The sequence below is a fragment of the Mauremys reevesii genome, linkage group 4 (assembly GCF_016161935.1).
Source record: "Mauremys reevesii isolate NIE-2019 linkage group 4, ASM1616193v1, whole genome shotgun sequence".
NCBI classification, from domain to species: domain Eukaryota; kingdom Metazoa; phylum Chordata; order Testudines; family Geoemydidae; genus Mauremys; species Mauremys reevesii.
This window is the reverse complement of record NC_052626.1, coordinates 103,341,171-103,358,041: the sequence shown is the minus strand read 5'-3', so window position 1 is coordinate 103,358,041 and position 16,871 is coordinate 103,341,171. Positions and strand designations below refer to the sequence as shown.

Genomic DNA, 16,871 nt, shown 5'->3' with positions numbered 1-16,871 from the left:
ATGCCACTATCATCAAGCAAATAGAAAGCCTTTTTCATAAATTGTATTTAATTACTTTCCACAAAAGATTATAGTAGGCCAGCAGTAGTCACTGGCACTACACATTTCTGTTCTACTCTTGGTATCTAGTCTGAAAACTTTGAATTTATTATTATACAAAAATATTAATTTGAAGAATAAGAGTGCTACTAAAGAAATTTTGATAGATGACCCTCAACATGCTCAGGTTATGCTTTGTATATTTTTCTGATTTAAAGGAAAAATACTGCATTTTTATTCAATATCACTAAATTTTTTTACAGTGGTTAAATGAGGAGAGAATTATCCAGCGGCTTGTAGAAATTGTACATCCAGCTCAAGATGAAGATGTAAGTATTATTTTCTGCTTGTCAAGATCCAGCTGTTTAGCTTATTAATTATTGCTGTTAAAAGCAGTTATGATTCTAGTAGGCCTGTGTTAGCTGACAGAAAATCTTAAAGCAATACTGTAATCAGAAATAGGACTCTAATGTCAGTATTGACTTTGCTTATTTATGGAATTAGTACCTGTTATCAGACCTGGCCCCTGAAATTCTTGAGGGGATGAGATAGGATGGCAGGAGTCTCCAAGCAGTGCTATTCTGCCATCTTGGTGGCAGTGGAATGGAGTCCTGTCTAAAGGCATTTGATGTTTAGAAATGTGTTTGAAAAAAACTTTACCTTACCCTGTAAAATAACACAAAGTGCTTGGCATATGGTCATGTTTTTTTGTGCACAGCTTCATAATTTCTGGGATGAGAAGTGTTCTTTAGATAGTGTGTAGTCCTATACTGCTCTTAAAACAACAACAAAAAATATTTTTTTCAGAGGCATTCAAATGCATCACAGTCGCTCTGTGAAATTATTCGCCTGAGCAGAGATCAGATGTTACAAGTACAGAACAGTTCAGAACCAGACCCGCTGCTTGCAACTCTAGAAAAGTATGTTGGACAGTTTAACTTCTTATTTATTTGCCTTGTACCTCTGAGAATGGTGGCATTTATTTTTAGTTATTTGAAGCCTTTTGGAAATAACAATAATTACTTTCCCATTACATGCAGCCAACAAAATGTATGGATGTTTCTTGAAGTAACTAAATTTATGAAAGTGAGCAAAGCTGAATTTAATTTCATATCACACAGTGTTATGCATGGTAGGTCTAGTCTGATAGTTGTGCATTATGCTGGCACTTAACAGAAGCCTGGATTTAAAACACTTAGATCTGCTGCTGTGGGCTAATAACTGCCAGAAAAATGGTGACGGAAACCAGTTTAATATTGTGGGAGGAGGGAAAAAATGTGAAAATGGCTCTGAACCTCCATCCAGTCTTGGCCAGCAGTTTTACAAAGAAACACTGTAACTGCTTGTCTCTGTATAGTATCAGAGGGGTAGCCGTGTTGGTCTGGATCTGTAAAAAGCAACAGAGTCCTGTGGCACCTTATAGACTAACAGGCTTATTGGATGCCTCTGACAAAGTGGGTATTCACCCATGAAAGCTCATGCTCCAATACGTCTGTTAGTCTATCAGGTGTCACAGGACTCTTTGTTGCTTGTCTCTGTATAAACAGTTATTTGTATTTTTAAAAGTTGTATGTCTAACTTTATTGATGTTTTCTCTCTAGGCAAGAAATTATAGAACAACTACTATCAAATATTTTTCATAAAGAGAAAAATGAGTCTGCAATAGTCAGTGCAGTCCAAATATTACTGACCTTACTTGAGACAAGACGACCAATGTAAGACACTCCCCTCTCCCCCCGCCCCCAATCTGTGATCACATCCTTTGTGAGATTTGTGCTGCTGCTGAATTTACCTTTTGTAGAGGTGGCATGTCTTGCATCCTTCCATGAACTGCAGGATGTATTATACACTTCCCGCACCCCCCAACAGGTATCTGCCAGCTTCCCACCTGGAAGGGTCCTCTTGATCTAATGTAAAAACATAGCCATATAAACTTTTAGATTGCATCCTAAAATACCAGCTTTATTTCTCAGGTTTTGAAATCCTTTATGCTGGCCTTCATATCAGCTTATGTTTAGATACTACAGTGATGGAATTATAAGTGTCTGAGCACATCAGTATTCTCAGTTGTGGTCTGGTCCCAAGATTCTCAGATTCTATGAAAAGCATGGTATGAAATGTTTGACGTGTTCCTACATTTCACAGCCTTGTTTTGATAGCTGATGTCTCCCATCTGAGTGTCCCTTATGACTGTTGACCACAAGCCATTTCTGTCTGGTCTTGCTTTCCTTGTGTTTCAGCTTCTGCTCTTAGCTGATGCTAACAGGTGCGGTCCTTAATATCTGTTGTGGTTGGGTCCAGTCCATGGGCCTATTTTGACCCCAAAGCATCTGCAACCTAGTCTTCAGCAGACTAGAACTTTTTTTCCTTGCATCAATCTTTTCCTTTTTCTAGAACCGAAACAGGAGGAAGATGATGCGCGCTCCTTGATCACTTCCCTATCGGTTTGCTCATACTTGCCTCTCTTTAATGTTTGAATTTTTTACTTGTTTAAGTTGATTCCTCTGCCAGAGGCACAGGGTTTACGTTGGCAGCAGATCTGCTTTGAATTGGGCTCGTGACATTACAATTTACAGCTGTCGTGCTCGACATTGTGTCTCAAAACTTAGCTGTGAAGGAACACAAATGCTTCTAAATATTTTTAGTCATCTTGATGAAAAATTTTAAAAGTGACATAGGAGCATAAGTGACTGTCAGTGAAAGTTATTGGGGACTTAGGGCATATCTGCACTACAATCTTAAATTGGCCTAAGTTAAGTATTCTAACTCCTCGTCAACCTAGCCCGGGGTTGGCAAACTACGGCCCACGGGCTGCATCTGGCCGGTCAGACCCTTTAATCCACCCCTCGAGCTCCTGCCGGGGAGTGGGGTCAGGGGCTTGTCCTGCTCTGCATGTGGCTCTGCGCAGCTACTAGAAGCAGTGGCATGTCCCCCCTCTGGCTCCTACACGTAGGGATAGCTGGGGGCTACGCATGCTGCCCCTGCCCAAAGTGCAAACTGTGCATAGGAGCCGGAAGGGCGGGGGGGGGGCAAGCCACTGCTTCCAGGAGCTGCTTGAGGTAAGCGCAGCTGGGAGCCTGCACCCCTGACCACCTCCCACACCCAAGTTCCCCCCCAGCCCTGATCCCCTCCCACCCACCAAACCCCTCAGTCCCAGCCCAGAGCACCCTCCTGCACACCAAACCCCTCATCCCCAGCCCTGCTCCAGAGCCCGCACTTCCAGCTGGAGCCCTCACCCTCCTCCGACACCCTGAACTCCTCATTTCTGGACCCACCGCAGAGCCTGCACCCCCACCAGAGCCCTCACCCTCTCCCGCACCCCAACCTCCAATTTCATGAGCATTCCTGGCCCACCATACAATTTCCATACCCAGATGGGGCCCTCAGACCAAAATGTTTGCCCACCCCTGACTTAGCCATATCTATGCCAGAAGTTAGATTGACCTAACTGTGTCACACAGGGCATGAAAATGTTCACATCCCTGAGCTTTGCCGCTAGGTTAATCTAATTTTTAAGTGTAGGCCAGGCCTTACATGCTTTTACTGTTTGGCATAAAGCATTTCCTAGGGATTAACGATGACTTGCTATTAAGCAGTGTTGCCAACTCCATACAGGAGGAAATGACCAGACAAACCCTGAGGAGAGGGGACCGAAGACTGAGCCTGCCTGAACCCCACTACCCCAGGTGGGGAAGCTGAAGCCCAAGAGCTTCAGCTGCAGGCAGGGGGCCTGTAACCTAAGCCCCACTGCCCAAGGCTGAAGCTCTCTGGCTTTGGCTTCAGCCCTGGGTAGTAGGGCTTGGGCTTCAGCTTTGGCTCCAGCACGTCTAAGTCTGCTCTGGCAACCCCATTAAAACGGGTCCATGACTCACTTTGGGGTCCTGACCCACAGTTTGAGAACCACTGCTCTAGATTTACCCTTTGTTTATAGTCTTTCTAGTTATAGCACCAGCTCTGTAAACCTGTGTTAAGATTGTTTCTAACTTGAGTTAATATTGTAACTAATCCTGCAATATACTCATCAAACTCTTCTTTATATATTTAGATTTGAAGGTCATATAGAGATCTGTCCTCCGGGCATGAGCCATTCAACATATTCAGTCAACAAAAGTGTTTTAGAAGCCATAAAAGCACGACTTGCATCCTTCCATGAGCTACTACTTGAGCCCCCGAAAGTAAGTGGAATCTGTAACTCATCCAAATGAAAATGGAGACAGATTACAGGCTGTCATTTAGTGATAAAGGCTTTAAAAATAATAATTTTTCTTCGAGTGCTTGCTCATGTCCATTCCATGTTAGGGGTGTGTGCACTGCATGCACCATCGCCAGAGATTTTTTTCCCCCCTCAGTGGTATCCATCAGGCTGGCTCTAGTGCCCTCTGGTGCCATGCGCTCATGGACCACTATAAAGGGCCCAGTCCCCCACACCATCTCAGTTTCTTCTTAACACCCATGATTGTCACTGGAACACCTTCTCTTGCTTCGGCAAGGGATTCGTTCAGGGGGGTTTCTGTTATTCTCTAGTTTAGTTACCTTCCATTTTAATTTCTAGTAGTAGTGTAGATAATATTACTGTATATAGTGAGATCCCCCCATCTCTTACTTTGCCCCAGGGGCTGGGCATGCACCTCCTGTGGCAAGCCTGTGCTGGTGGGCAACCCACACTCTGAAATGTCTGGAAGAAGCTCACATAAGAGTGTTGCCAAATCTGCCGCAACTTCAAGTCTTGTACAAAAAGGGACAGGGAGGCTAGACTAAGAGCTGTCCTAATGGAAGCCACGCTTAGACCTGCATCAGAGTTGGACTCTGTGCCTCGGCTTCGATGTAAAGCACTCTCTGGCACTGCATGTTTCTCAGCACCCGTCCAGTACTGAGAGAGAAGCACAAGAAGCTGGTCCAAGAGAGGACACTGCCCAATGTTGAGGAAGGACAAACATGGGAAGTGCAACCTGTGTCAGACCACATGTCCACTCCTGTTCTGCTAGCAGCACCATCGACTCCACCCTGCTTGCAGATGCCGTTGGGTCCGGTGCGGGGCCATCTGCCAATGCCAGGGAACATCCAGCGGGATTGCAGTGCCTTCCAACCTTGAGACCTTTGCAGCGGCCAGGGCCCTGATGGGACAACTATTGGCTCAGATGAGCATGTTGAACAGAATGGAGCATGTTGCCCCGAGCTCATATCCAGCACCAGGCCCTTCGGTACTGACCAGAGGAAAACTGGCCCTTCTGGTGTCGGCAAAGATATCTCTGTTACGGCACTGGTCGATGGAAACAAAGGGTACTGCTCCCCCATGGTCTCCTGAAGAGTCCTGTTCCTCAAAGTCAGAGGTGGAGGAAATGTCAGCAGTTTTGCTTACTACATGGTCACAGCCTGGGTTCTCTTTCAGATGCCTTCCTACTTCCATGGGCAGAGCTCCTGTTCTATGTGTTTCTTCCCATTCCTGTGGTACACAGGGTCCTTCTGAAAGTCAAGCGAGACAAAGCAAGGGTCATCCTTGCAGCCACTGCTTGGCCATGACAACATTTGTTTGGTATGCTGCTGGACCTGGCAGTAACACCCACACTTCCACTTTTGCCCCACCCTGACCTGATCTTGCAAGATCACAACCGTTTACTCCTCTCGAACCTCTGGGCCCTCCACCTGACCACGTGAGTGTGCCATGGTTGATCCCAGCAGAACAGGCCTGTTCAGAACAAGTCCACCAGGTCTTGCTAGGTAATGGGAAACTGTCTAGTAAAGCGACTTACCTAGCCAAGTAGAAGCATTTCTGTGTGGCCTTCCCAACGAGGTGTCTCTCCGACTTGGTTTCCCCTCCAGTCTGTGCTGGAATACCTGCTCCATCTGAAACAACAAGGACTAGCTTTTTCATCGATCACAGTGCATCTAAGAGCAATCTCAGCCTTCCACCCTCTGATGGACAGTACATCGGTCTTCTCTCATGAAATGGCCATCCTCTTCCTCAAGGGATTAGATTTTATCCTCAGATTTTCAAACTGATTCCACCTAAACCTGGTCTTATCAAGACTCATGGGCCTTCCCTTTTGAGCCACTGGCATCGTTCCCTCTCTTGTATCTCTCCTGGAAGGTTGGCTTCCTGGTAGCAATTACTTTGGCCAGGAGGATCTCAGAAATCAGGGCCCTTACATCAGAACCTCCGTATATGGTGTTCTTTAAGGACAAGGTTCAACTGCGTCCCCACCCAGTGTTCCTTACAAAGGTGGTCTCGTAGTTTCATAGTAATCGGGCTGAAACCGCACAGGAACGCAGAGAAGTGGTGTCTCCACTAGCTGGATGTTAGACTCGCCCTGGCCTTCTACATGGAGAGGACCAAACCACGCAGAATTTTGTCAGTAGAAGACAGGAAGAAAGGCCTATCAGTTTCAACCCAGAGAATTTAATCCTGGATCACTCCCTGTATGTGCACGTGCTACAAGCAGGTGGGCAGTCCAACCTCTTGCCATCTTGATTGTCCATTTGACCAGGGCTCAGGCTTCATCAGCAGCATTTCTGGCCCATGTCCTGGTCCAAGACCTCTGCAGATCAGCGACCTGGTCATCAGTTCATACCTTCTACACCCACTACCATATCACCCAGCAGGCCAGAGATGATGCCAAGTTTTGCAGAGCAGTGTTGCAGTCTGAATGTCCTTGAACTCTGAGCCCATCACCTCGTGTACCGCTTGTCACCTACTGTGAAATGGACATGAGCAAGTACTCAAAGAAGAAAAAACTATTAACCTTTCCGTAACTCTTGTTCTTCAAGATGTGTTCTTCATGTCCGTTCCACAACCTCCTGCCCCTCTGTCGGAGTTAGCTGGCAAGAAGGAATTGAGAGGGTGTGGGACTGTCCAGGCCCCTTTATGCTGGTGCATGAGCTCACAGCACCAGAGGGTGCTAGTTGCCTTGATAGATACCACTGAGGGAAAAATCTTCAGCAATGGTGAATGTGGCATGCGCACACCTAATGTGGAATGGACATGAGCCACATATCTTGAAGAACAGTGGTTACCGAAAGGTTAGTAACCACTGTTTTTAACTCAGAAACCAGTTTAATGAAAGCTAAAAAGTACATTTTAGCCTTTTTAACACAGAGACAATAAGCCTTTTTCTGAGCCACTTATCGTTTGGCTATTCATTAGTGATCAACTACCCCTGTAATGTATTGGCGTTCATATTTTCAACTGTTTGACTTTGTTTAATTGAGCAAAATAGAGAAAAAGCAATTGTACTAAAATGCAATAAAATATCCTTTCCTTTCTTTGGAAAGGAGCATGCTTTTGTATGACATACCAAAATAAAGCAGAAATAAGTGGTCCAAAAGAAGGCTGTATAATGGGGGGCGAGACAAAGCTTCCATATACACTGTGGAAAAGATTGGGAAAGCTCACTTTAGAGATATGCATAAGAGAATATGAGGTCAATTAAAAGACAGAGGAGAGATGGTAGATCATTTGTAGATCACCAGGGACATCTGGTGAAATTGAAAGGCTACAGATATAAAAATGAAAAATGCACTTTTTTTAAGGAAACCTGCAGAACTCATTGTTCTAAGATAATTGTAGTCAAGAGCACAGAATTTAAAGGATAATGAGAATATCCATATTTGTAGTAGGTAGATAGGATGCTTTCTTAGAAAGGAGATAAAATCTCCATTCAGGGCACAACTGAACCACTAAATGACGGGGACACTTCTTTCTAATCCCTGTTTGCTGTTTATTGCATAACTGTCCATTATGAGCTTTTTGCCCTCCTTGGAAGCAGCTGGTATTGACCACTGTCAGACAGTTTATCTGAGTACACAAACCACTGTTCTGATCTGGTATCTCAATTCCTAAATTCCTGTGCAAGTATGCTGGCATTTATATGGCAGCAGTAGGGACCATTAAGTATTTACAACATTCTCTTCATTAAAACAAACATAATTATTCTGAAGTCTGCAGCTAAGGTTTATTTCTCTCTTCTGACTTTAGAAAATTGACTACAATAATTATTAATTTTCTTGCCTGGATAAATACAAAAACTGCTTAACTAGACACACTGGACTTGAATAGTTAAAGCTTGATGAAGTGTGTTCTGAATCACAGTTCTCTCCGGTAAATGTCCATCATGGGGCTGAATGCAGCTCCTTTAGGTGTCCATAATGCCACTAAGTTTGTATATGCCATATCTTATTTTCCCCCAGCCTAATTGTCTTCTCATTGTTCCCAATCCATAGTGCTAGAAAATAAGTGTTAACGTATGGAACTAAAACAACTGTCCCACAACAAAATGTCATGCTACTGCTGCCAAATTGGCCATACAAGATTCTTACCACATTTTCTGTTTGTGGATAAATAACACCGAGCTGACTTGAAAGAAATGTGTACTTTAAAAAAAATTGTTCCCATGGACTCTTTTTTTTTTTTTTTGTCTAGAAAACTGTTATGAAGACAACATGGGGCGTATTGGATCCGCCTGTGGGAAACACTCGCTTAAATGTGATTAGGTTGATATCCAGCCTTCTACAGACTAACACAAACAATGTGAACTTGGAAATTATGGAGTTGAACAGTATAGGAGTTGTATTGGTAAGAATAATTTACTTACACTGTTAAGAGCTCTACACTATCCTCTTCATTTTTATAAAATCACAGAAAGTAGATGGTAAAGTCCTGTTAAGATATCACAACGTCTATTCGTTTTGTCAGTGCAGATTGTGCCCTAGAGTGTTTTACAGGAAGCCATGTGATGAAGCTTTCACCACTTTCATTGTGAGACTATTCCACCATCTGGATTTTGTTAAACTCTCTTCCCGATGGTAACCAAAAGTTTTCCTCAGCTCTGCTTAATAGTTTACCCTTTAGACCTCTATATAGTACGTAGTTTTTCTTACTCTTTGGTGTTTACACTCTACAGACAGATCTAGATTGCTACCTTATCTTTGCTATCTCCCCATGCTCAAATTCTTTCAGACAACCTACCTAAACTTACTTTGCTTTTATTCTTTCTTCCTGAGTCATTCTGTCCTGACCTTAATTTTTTTTATTTTAATTCCTTTTAAATGTGTCAACTGTATATAGTGCATTAAGTACAGTCCCATCTGTGACATAACCAGTCCTTTATCTTCCTCGTCTGAAGTGGTACCTCTCTGTATGCTGCCAAACCTGTCGTTGTTTCGCCATTGTATTGCACTTGAAAACTTGTATATAATTGGCAATCTTCTTACCACATAGATTCTCCCACTGAATGTGTATGTTTGCCTTATGTTCTAGCATGCATTTTTTCGAGGTTGACTTTTATTTCCTACTTATGCTTTAACCTTTTTATTAGTTGCCATTATTTTTGTCGTCTTTGATTTTGCATAACACCTCCGTTTTATATAATCTTAATTTGGTATGCTGTTTGTATAATACGTTGTATTAGTGTAGGGTGTAAAATAAAACTAGGCCTAAGCCATATAAACGTTCTTCATATTCTGCAGTGGATGCCATTTTAAAATGATTTTACCGCAATGCAAAGTTTACTATGATATTCCCTATACTTGGAATGGGAAATACCATAAATCTCATGGTAGGCTTAATTACTGTGAGTAGTAACCATCCAGTTTTAATAGCACTTTCTTAAGGAAGACTGTTGCTATTTCCTAAAGACATTTTGAATTATGCATTACGTCACAGTTCAGGGCAACTGCACCTGTATTCCCTTTCTGTGGTCCCTTGAGGACACCCACTCTAGGCTTCCTCAGCAGTCACATCTCTTGGGCAGAGACCCAGGTCTCCACTCTCTTCTAATTAGGGTTTTTCCAGGCTGCACAGTTCCCTTCTTACGCTGTGTGATATTCCCGGCAAGCAGCGTCTGCACTTAGCTGTTTAAATCATTTGGAGAGGAAGCAAAGTGCTCACACAACCCTATCTAAGCAAGCACACTTATTCTTAAGGTGAAAGTATTACAGAAAAAAAATTAAACAATAAAAACCTACATGCATGCTAATAAGCTTACCAGAGATCACCCCAACTAACCTTGGGCTCGGATAGGTGTCAGTTTTTCAAAACCCATGACTGAGTTTTTCCCCATGGTTACAAGGTCAGAACTATCTCAGATTCAGAACTACCATGAATAGTTTGGTTTTCCTTTATTCAGCTTGGGTCTTCGATCTTCAGGTTCCAGGAACAGGTAATCAACAATATCATTTCTTCGGGGGTAGCTTCAAAACTCTGGGTTTTTGCATAACTGGATGTGGGAAATTTACATTCACGTCCCCCTAGAGATTCCCAGGAGAACCACTTAACACTGTATGTCCTAAAAGTCCATTCTTATCTGGCACATAGTTTAATACAGTCATTTGAAGTTCATAACACTTGCCAAGATTCACATAACATTCTCTTTCCCCTCTCCCCCAGCCCCAGGCTATAAACAATACATATTGGGGAGACTACAATGGGTCATATTGGAAGGTGAACTGTTAGGCTGGAGGGAGGTTACCAGTGGTGTTCCTCAGGGATCAGTCTTGGGACCAATCTTATTTAACATTTTTATTAATGACCTTGGCACAAAAAGTGGGAGTGTGCTAATAAAATTTGCAGATGAGACAAAATTGGGAGGTATTGTTGTACCAATATAATAAAAACCAGCAGGATCTTATTAAGAGGGATAAGGCAAAGATGCCACATTTATTGTAAATACCATAACAAAACAAAAAACAATGTTTTTCTACTTGTTTCTATTACTACTTATTCCTTATACACACACACACACATATTTATTTACACAATCATTCATTCAGGTTTTGTATAGATGTTATAGTTACCAGCCTAGATGTTGCTCATGCCAAGTTACTGGCCAGGTATCTTGGTCATGAGGATGGAGCCAAGTCTGTGTCAGATGCATCTGATGCTCCTGGAGGCTGGCAGAAGAAACATAGACTCAAAGTCCTTATTCTTTAGAGTCCAGTTTTATAGGAATTTTTCCCTATGTTAGTTCATAGGAGTTGCTTCATTCTGCTGTTGCTAAATCAATCAGCAGATGGCTGGCTCCATGTTATTAGATGTTTTGTTTTTCCTTCCTTTGAGGTGTGGTGGGTGTCATCTGGTTGATCCCACTTGACACCTTCTTCAGCCAACACTGAATTCTTCAGGCTGGTGACTCCCTAACCATTCATTCATTGTTTAAACTAGGCATGCATTCACATACATTCTCTATTTTAATCACATCTATTTCACTGTCTCTTTACCTTTTGGGGTGTTACCAATTTATGTGAGACTCCCTGTCTTTTAACAAGCAAAGATAAAGTGAGATGAAAACTTACAGAGGGTGGGGGTCTCTATCTATACACTATAACAGCTACAGTTTTGGCTTACTTACAGTTAATTAATGTTTAACAAGTTTTATACAAAGTATTTCTTTGAGCAGGCTTCACACAGACACAGCTGGTGGCTTGCAGGTTAGAGGCTAAATGTTGGGAATCACAAATTTACTTCTAACATAAACCTTAAGTTATAAAGTATCAATTAACAATAAATCAATAAATCATTTCTCATATAAACCATGTTTAATATAAACCTTCTTTAATATCCCTACAGTATTGCCAGTACAGAGGACGACTGGAATATCCTACAAAAAGATCTGGATTTCCTTTAAAGCTGGACTAATAGAAATGGGATGAAATTTAATAGTACAAAGTGCAAGGTCATGCACTTAGGGACTAACAAGAACAGTTTTTGTTCTAAGCTGGGGACTTATCAGTTGAAGCGGCAAAGGAGAAAGACCTGGATGTATATCTTGATCACAGGGTAAGGCTGGTAAGCCTAATTGGTTGAAACTGTAGTACAGAACAGAATTATCAGACACCTAGATGAATATGATTTTGTTGGGGAAGTGTAGTAACGGGAAACAGAGACGGTGTTGCAGTGAGGCGTCCCAGGAAAGTCCCGGACCTTTCCTTTTATTCATTTCTTTTACACGCAGGTTACTTATTATTACATGATTAATATACTTCTCTCATAAGCAAATTACTCATTACTACATGATTGATATACTTATTTATTTCCTACTAATTGATTAAGGTTGGCTCTCCTCAATGGGCCATTGTCTAGTGACTAATGATAGCATAACAGAAAGTGCATACTATACTGTTCTAATAAACGGTTCAATGCGGATACAGTGTGGCTTGCCAGCACTTGTACCTACATCTCCCCCTTTTTATTTTGTTAACTATGACTAATACTTTTGGGGGGGCTCCGGGCTAGTCCATGGACAGCCCTTAATGAAGAGAGAAACAAGTGAAGGGACACACTGAATGCCGCAGCAAAACAGCACGAGTAATAGTACAGTGAGTCCCCCAAAGGTTACAAGCTGATGCAACCACCCAGTGTTAGGAAGCCATGAGGAGAGCCAATCCCACCATCCCCCGAAGGGGTCTGGATTGTATCTGATTTGATCCGTTAAATTTTTAATTATCTTGAGTTGATTTTCAACTGAATGATGATGATCAGAAATATTAAAGCAACACATATCATTAACCTTTTCACACCCATAATGATGCAGCATAAGCAAATAATCTATAGCCGCTCGATTTTGCAACACCCCATGACGGATGTCGTCCTGCTCATCATTAAGGAGGGCTATAGCGGTAGATGTGGCATTTAAGGCCTTAGTGGCCGCGCAAGCCAAGCCATTAATTCGCATACTATTTCCCGTGGCCAACCCGGGGACCCCGACAAGAGAAACAGCCAAAGCAACAGTCTCGGTTTTAGAAAGTAAATGTACATGGCTATCACAGGAAGCATCCAAAGGGAGACTGCGACTAACTCGCAAATTGTTTGACAGTTGCCTTTTGATTGGTAATATGAGCGCAAGTCGGCTTAGGCAACAACAAGTGCCATCACTAAGATTGGCGGGCATATAATTGAAAGTATATCCTGAGCATGTCCAAAACCACCCATCCGGTAGCTGTACATGCTTATATAAATAGGAGATATTTGTCACAGCAGAACAATTCATTGCTGGAGCAGGAAAATGCTTACAATTACTCATGGTACAATTAGTCATGCGGGCACAGGTTATATTATGTGTGGCAGCATAGGGGGTGCGAAGGGCGAGCGCATTCCTTGGTCTACGAGGTGTTTGAGGTCCCCAATTATGATAGCCAGCATAGCCCAAACCATGAATAGTGGAATTGGGCTCCAGACTGGAATAAAACCAAGTAGCATTTTCAACATCATTAGGATTATGGCATACAGGAATCAGACAGGTACCTAAAATGTCTCCCACCGTAACTTGCTGGGAGAGGCAAAAGGATGTCTGATTTAAAGTGTGAATAAATGTCTCCCACACATTAGTGGAAGGGAGAGGGGTTGCAACACCTTGCGGCAAACACAGAACGGTCACACAAATGTACATAATCCAGCAAAGAGAATTAGCATTTAAGCTGGCTATTAGCGCAAGAAAGTAATTTTCTGTAGTCTTATCTGCCTTAGTTTGCTCTAATACATATTCAGCTTGCTGTGATAAAGCTTTGACTTGTCCCCAAGTTATGGCAACGTTGGGTGTGCCACGCTTTCGAGCCTTGTCAATCTTGTCCACCCTCTCCGTCAGGGTCAGGCTGAAATCCGGAATGGGATTCTTTGGCCCCTGATGCCAGGCCATCTCTCCACGGCTTTACAAAGCGAGCGGGAACCCACACAGGGCCGGTTTCAGTTGACACTGCTGCGTAGCCCCGGCCCCAGGTGATTAGCGGCACGGGCAAGCTCCACTCTGGTCCTGGCAGCTTGCGATATATCACCTTTGGTGCCGGAAGGGGCTCGGTCTGTCTATAATGACGCTGGGCTCTAGACGAAAACTGATTATTAAACAAAGTTAAATTTAAATGATTCAGTGTAAACAAGACACGAGCTAGCCATTCTTCCTTATCTGGTAAGGATAGGGGCACTCCTCCTTTTTGTTTTTGTTTAGTAAGGGCCTCCTTTAGGGTGCGGTTAGCCCGTTCAACAATGGCCTGACCCCGGGAATTATAAGGAATGCCGAATTTGTGGAGAATGCCCCACCGGGCACAAAAGGCGGCCATGGCGGAGGAACAGTAAGCAGGGCCATTGTCGGTTTTTAACTCAATGGGGCTGCCCATAACCGCAAAACTGCGAATCAAGTGATTACAAACATGTTTGGTAGCCTCCCCTTTTTGGGCAGTTACCCAAATGTAACCAGAAAACGTGTCGACAACAACGTGCAGGTATTTCCAAGGGGAGAAAGGGGGAAAAAGGGTGACATCCATCTGCCAAAGTTGATTGGCTCGAGACCACGGGATTCACCCTATGGGAGGACCCTGTGGGTTAAGAGTACATTGAGGGCATTGTTGAACAATACCTCGAGCATCTGAGAGAGGGATCTGAAATTGTTTAGCCAATGCCTTGGCATTTTGATGGTGTAGGGCATGACTTTCCATAGGAGTACAAGGGAACGCCCTGAGTTGGGCATCCGCCTGGGCATTGCCTTCTGTCAACATGCCAGGGAATGGTTGGTGGCTTCGGATATGAGCAATAAAAAACTGATCGGTACGGGAATGAATGAGATGTTGCAACGCTAAAAACAAAGCTAGCAAATTTTTATCTAGCGCCGGTGATACATAACTGCATGTGGACATGGGTGATCCAGTGAATATAGTGTATTTAGATTTTCAAAGGCTCTTAAGCAAAGTAAGGTGTCATGGGATAAGAGGGAACGTCCTCTATGGATCAGTAACTGGTTAAAAGATAGGAAACAAATGGTAGGAATAAATGGTCAGTTTTCATAGTGGAGAGAGGTAAATAGCGATGTTCCCCAGGGTTCTGTACTGGGACCAGTTCTGTTCAACACATTTATAAATGATCTGGAAAAAGGAGTAAACAGTTATGTGGCAAAATTTGCAGATGATAACTATTTTGAATAGTTGGGTAAGTCCAAAGCAGACTGTGAAGAGTTACAAAAGGATCTCACAAAACTGGGTGAGTGGGCAACAAAATGGCAGATGAAATTAAATGTTGATAAATGCAAAGTAATGCACATTGGAAAACATACTCCCAACTATACATATAAAATTATGGGATCTAAATTAGCTGTTACCACTCAAGGAAGAGATCTTGGAGTCATTGTGGATACTTCACTAAAACATCTATTCAGTGTGCAGTGGCAGTCAAAAAAGCTAAAAGAATGTTGGGAATCATTAGGAAAGGAATAGATAAGACGGAAAATGTCATATTGCCTCCATATAAATCCATGGTACACCCACTTCTTGAATACTGCATGTAGATTGGTTGCTCCATCTCAGATATATTGCAATTGGAAAAGGTACAGAAAAGGGCAATAAAAATGATAAGGGATATGGAACAGCTCCCATATGAGAAGAGATTAATAAGACTGGGACTTTTCAGCTTGGAAGAGAGATGACTGCGGGGGAGGGGGGGAATATGATAGAGGTCTATGAAATCATGACTGGTGTGGAGAAAGTAAATAATGAAGTGTTATTTACTCCTTCTCATAAGACAAGAATTAGGGGTCACCAAATGAAATTAATAGGCAGTAGGTTTAAAACAAAAGGAAGTATTTCTTCACACAATGCAGTGTCAGCCTGTGGAACTCTTTGCCAGAGGCCTGTTGTGAAGGCCAAGACTATAACAGGGTTCAAAAAAGAACTACGTAAATTCATAGAGGCTATGTCTATCAGTGACTATTAGCCACTATAAGCGGGGATGGTGTTCCTAGCCTTTGTTTGCCAGAAGCTGGGAATGTGTGATGGGATGGATCATTTGATTACCTCTCTCTGTTCATTCCCTCTGAAGCATCTGGCATTGGCCACTGTTAGAAGACAGGATACTGAGCTAGATAGACCATTGCTCTGACCCAATGTGGCCGCTTTTATGTTCTTACAATGACTGTGAGCCACCAATGAGTTGCAGCCGTTAAAAATGTAATGCAGTCCTAGGATCCATCAGGCGAGGTATTTCCAGTAGACACAGGGAAGTGTTAATATCATTATACAAGGCATTGATGAGACCTCATCTGGAGTACTGTGTGCAATTTTGGTCTCCCATGTTTAAGAAAGATGAATTCAAACTAAACAGGTGCAGAGAAGGGCTACTAGGATGATCTGAGGAATGGAAAACCTACCTCATGAGAGGAGACTCAAAGAGCTTGGCTGAGGGGAGATATGATTATCCCTCTGAAGTATATTATATAGAGAGAGCAAACACCAGGGAGAGAGAGGAGTTATTTAAGCTAAGCGCCAGTGTGGACCTGACAGAAATGGATATAAACAAGTTTAGGCTTGAAATTAGACCAAGGTTTCTAACTGTCAGAGAAGTAAAGTTCTGGAGCAGCCTTCCAAGGGGAGCAGTGGGGGCAAAAAAACTGACTGATGTCCAGACTGAGCTTCATACGTTTATGGAGGGGATGGTATGATGAGACTGCCTACAATGGCATGTAGCTGATCTGTGACTGCTAGTAACAAACATCTCCAATGGCTGGTGATGGGATACTAGATGGGGAGGGCTCTGAGTTACTATACAGACTTCTTTCCTAGGTGGGTGTCTGGTGGGTCTTACCCACCTACTCAGGGTCTAACTGATTGCCATATTTGGGGTCGAGAAGGAATTTTGCCCTGGGTCAGATTGGTAGACCCTGGGGGTGTTTTGTCTGCGTCATGGGGCACAGGTTGCTTGTAGGTTTAAAATAATGTAAATGGTGCATTCTCTGTAACTTCAAGTCTTTAAATCATGATTTGAAGACTTCAGTAACTTAGCCAGAGGTAGGGGTCTATTACGGGAGCAGGTGGGTGAGGTTCTGTGTTCTGCAGTATGCCGGAGGTCAGACTAGATGATCACG

At 42.9% G+C, this 16,871-nt stretch overlaps 1 pseudogene; it reads left to right on the top strand.

Annotated features, from left to right (window-relative positions):
- Positions 1-302: 302 nt before the first annotated feature.
- LOC120403964 overlaps positions 303-16,871 on the top strand; it is a 48,231-nt pseudogene continuing 31,662 nt past the window's right edge.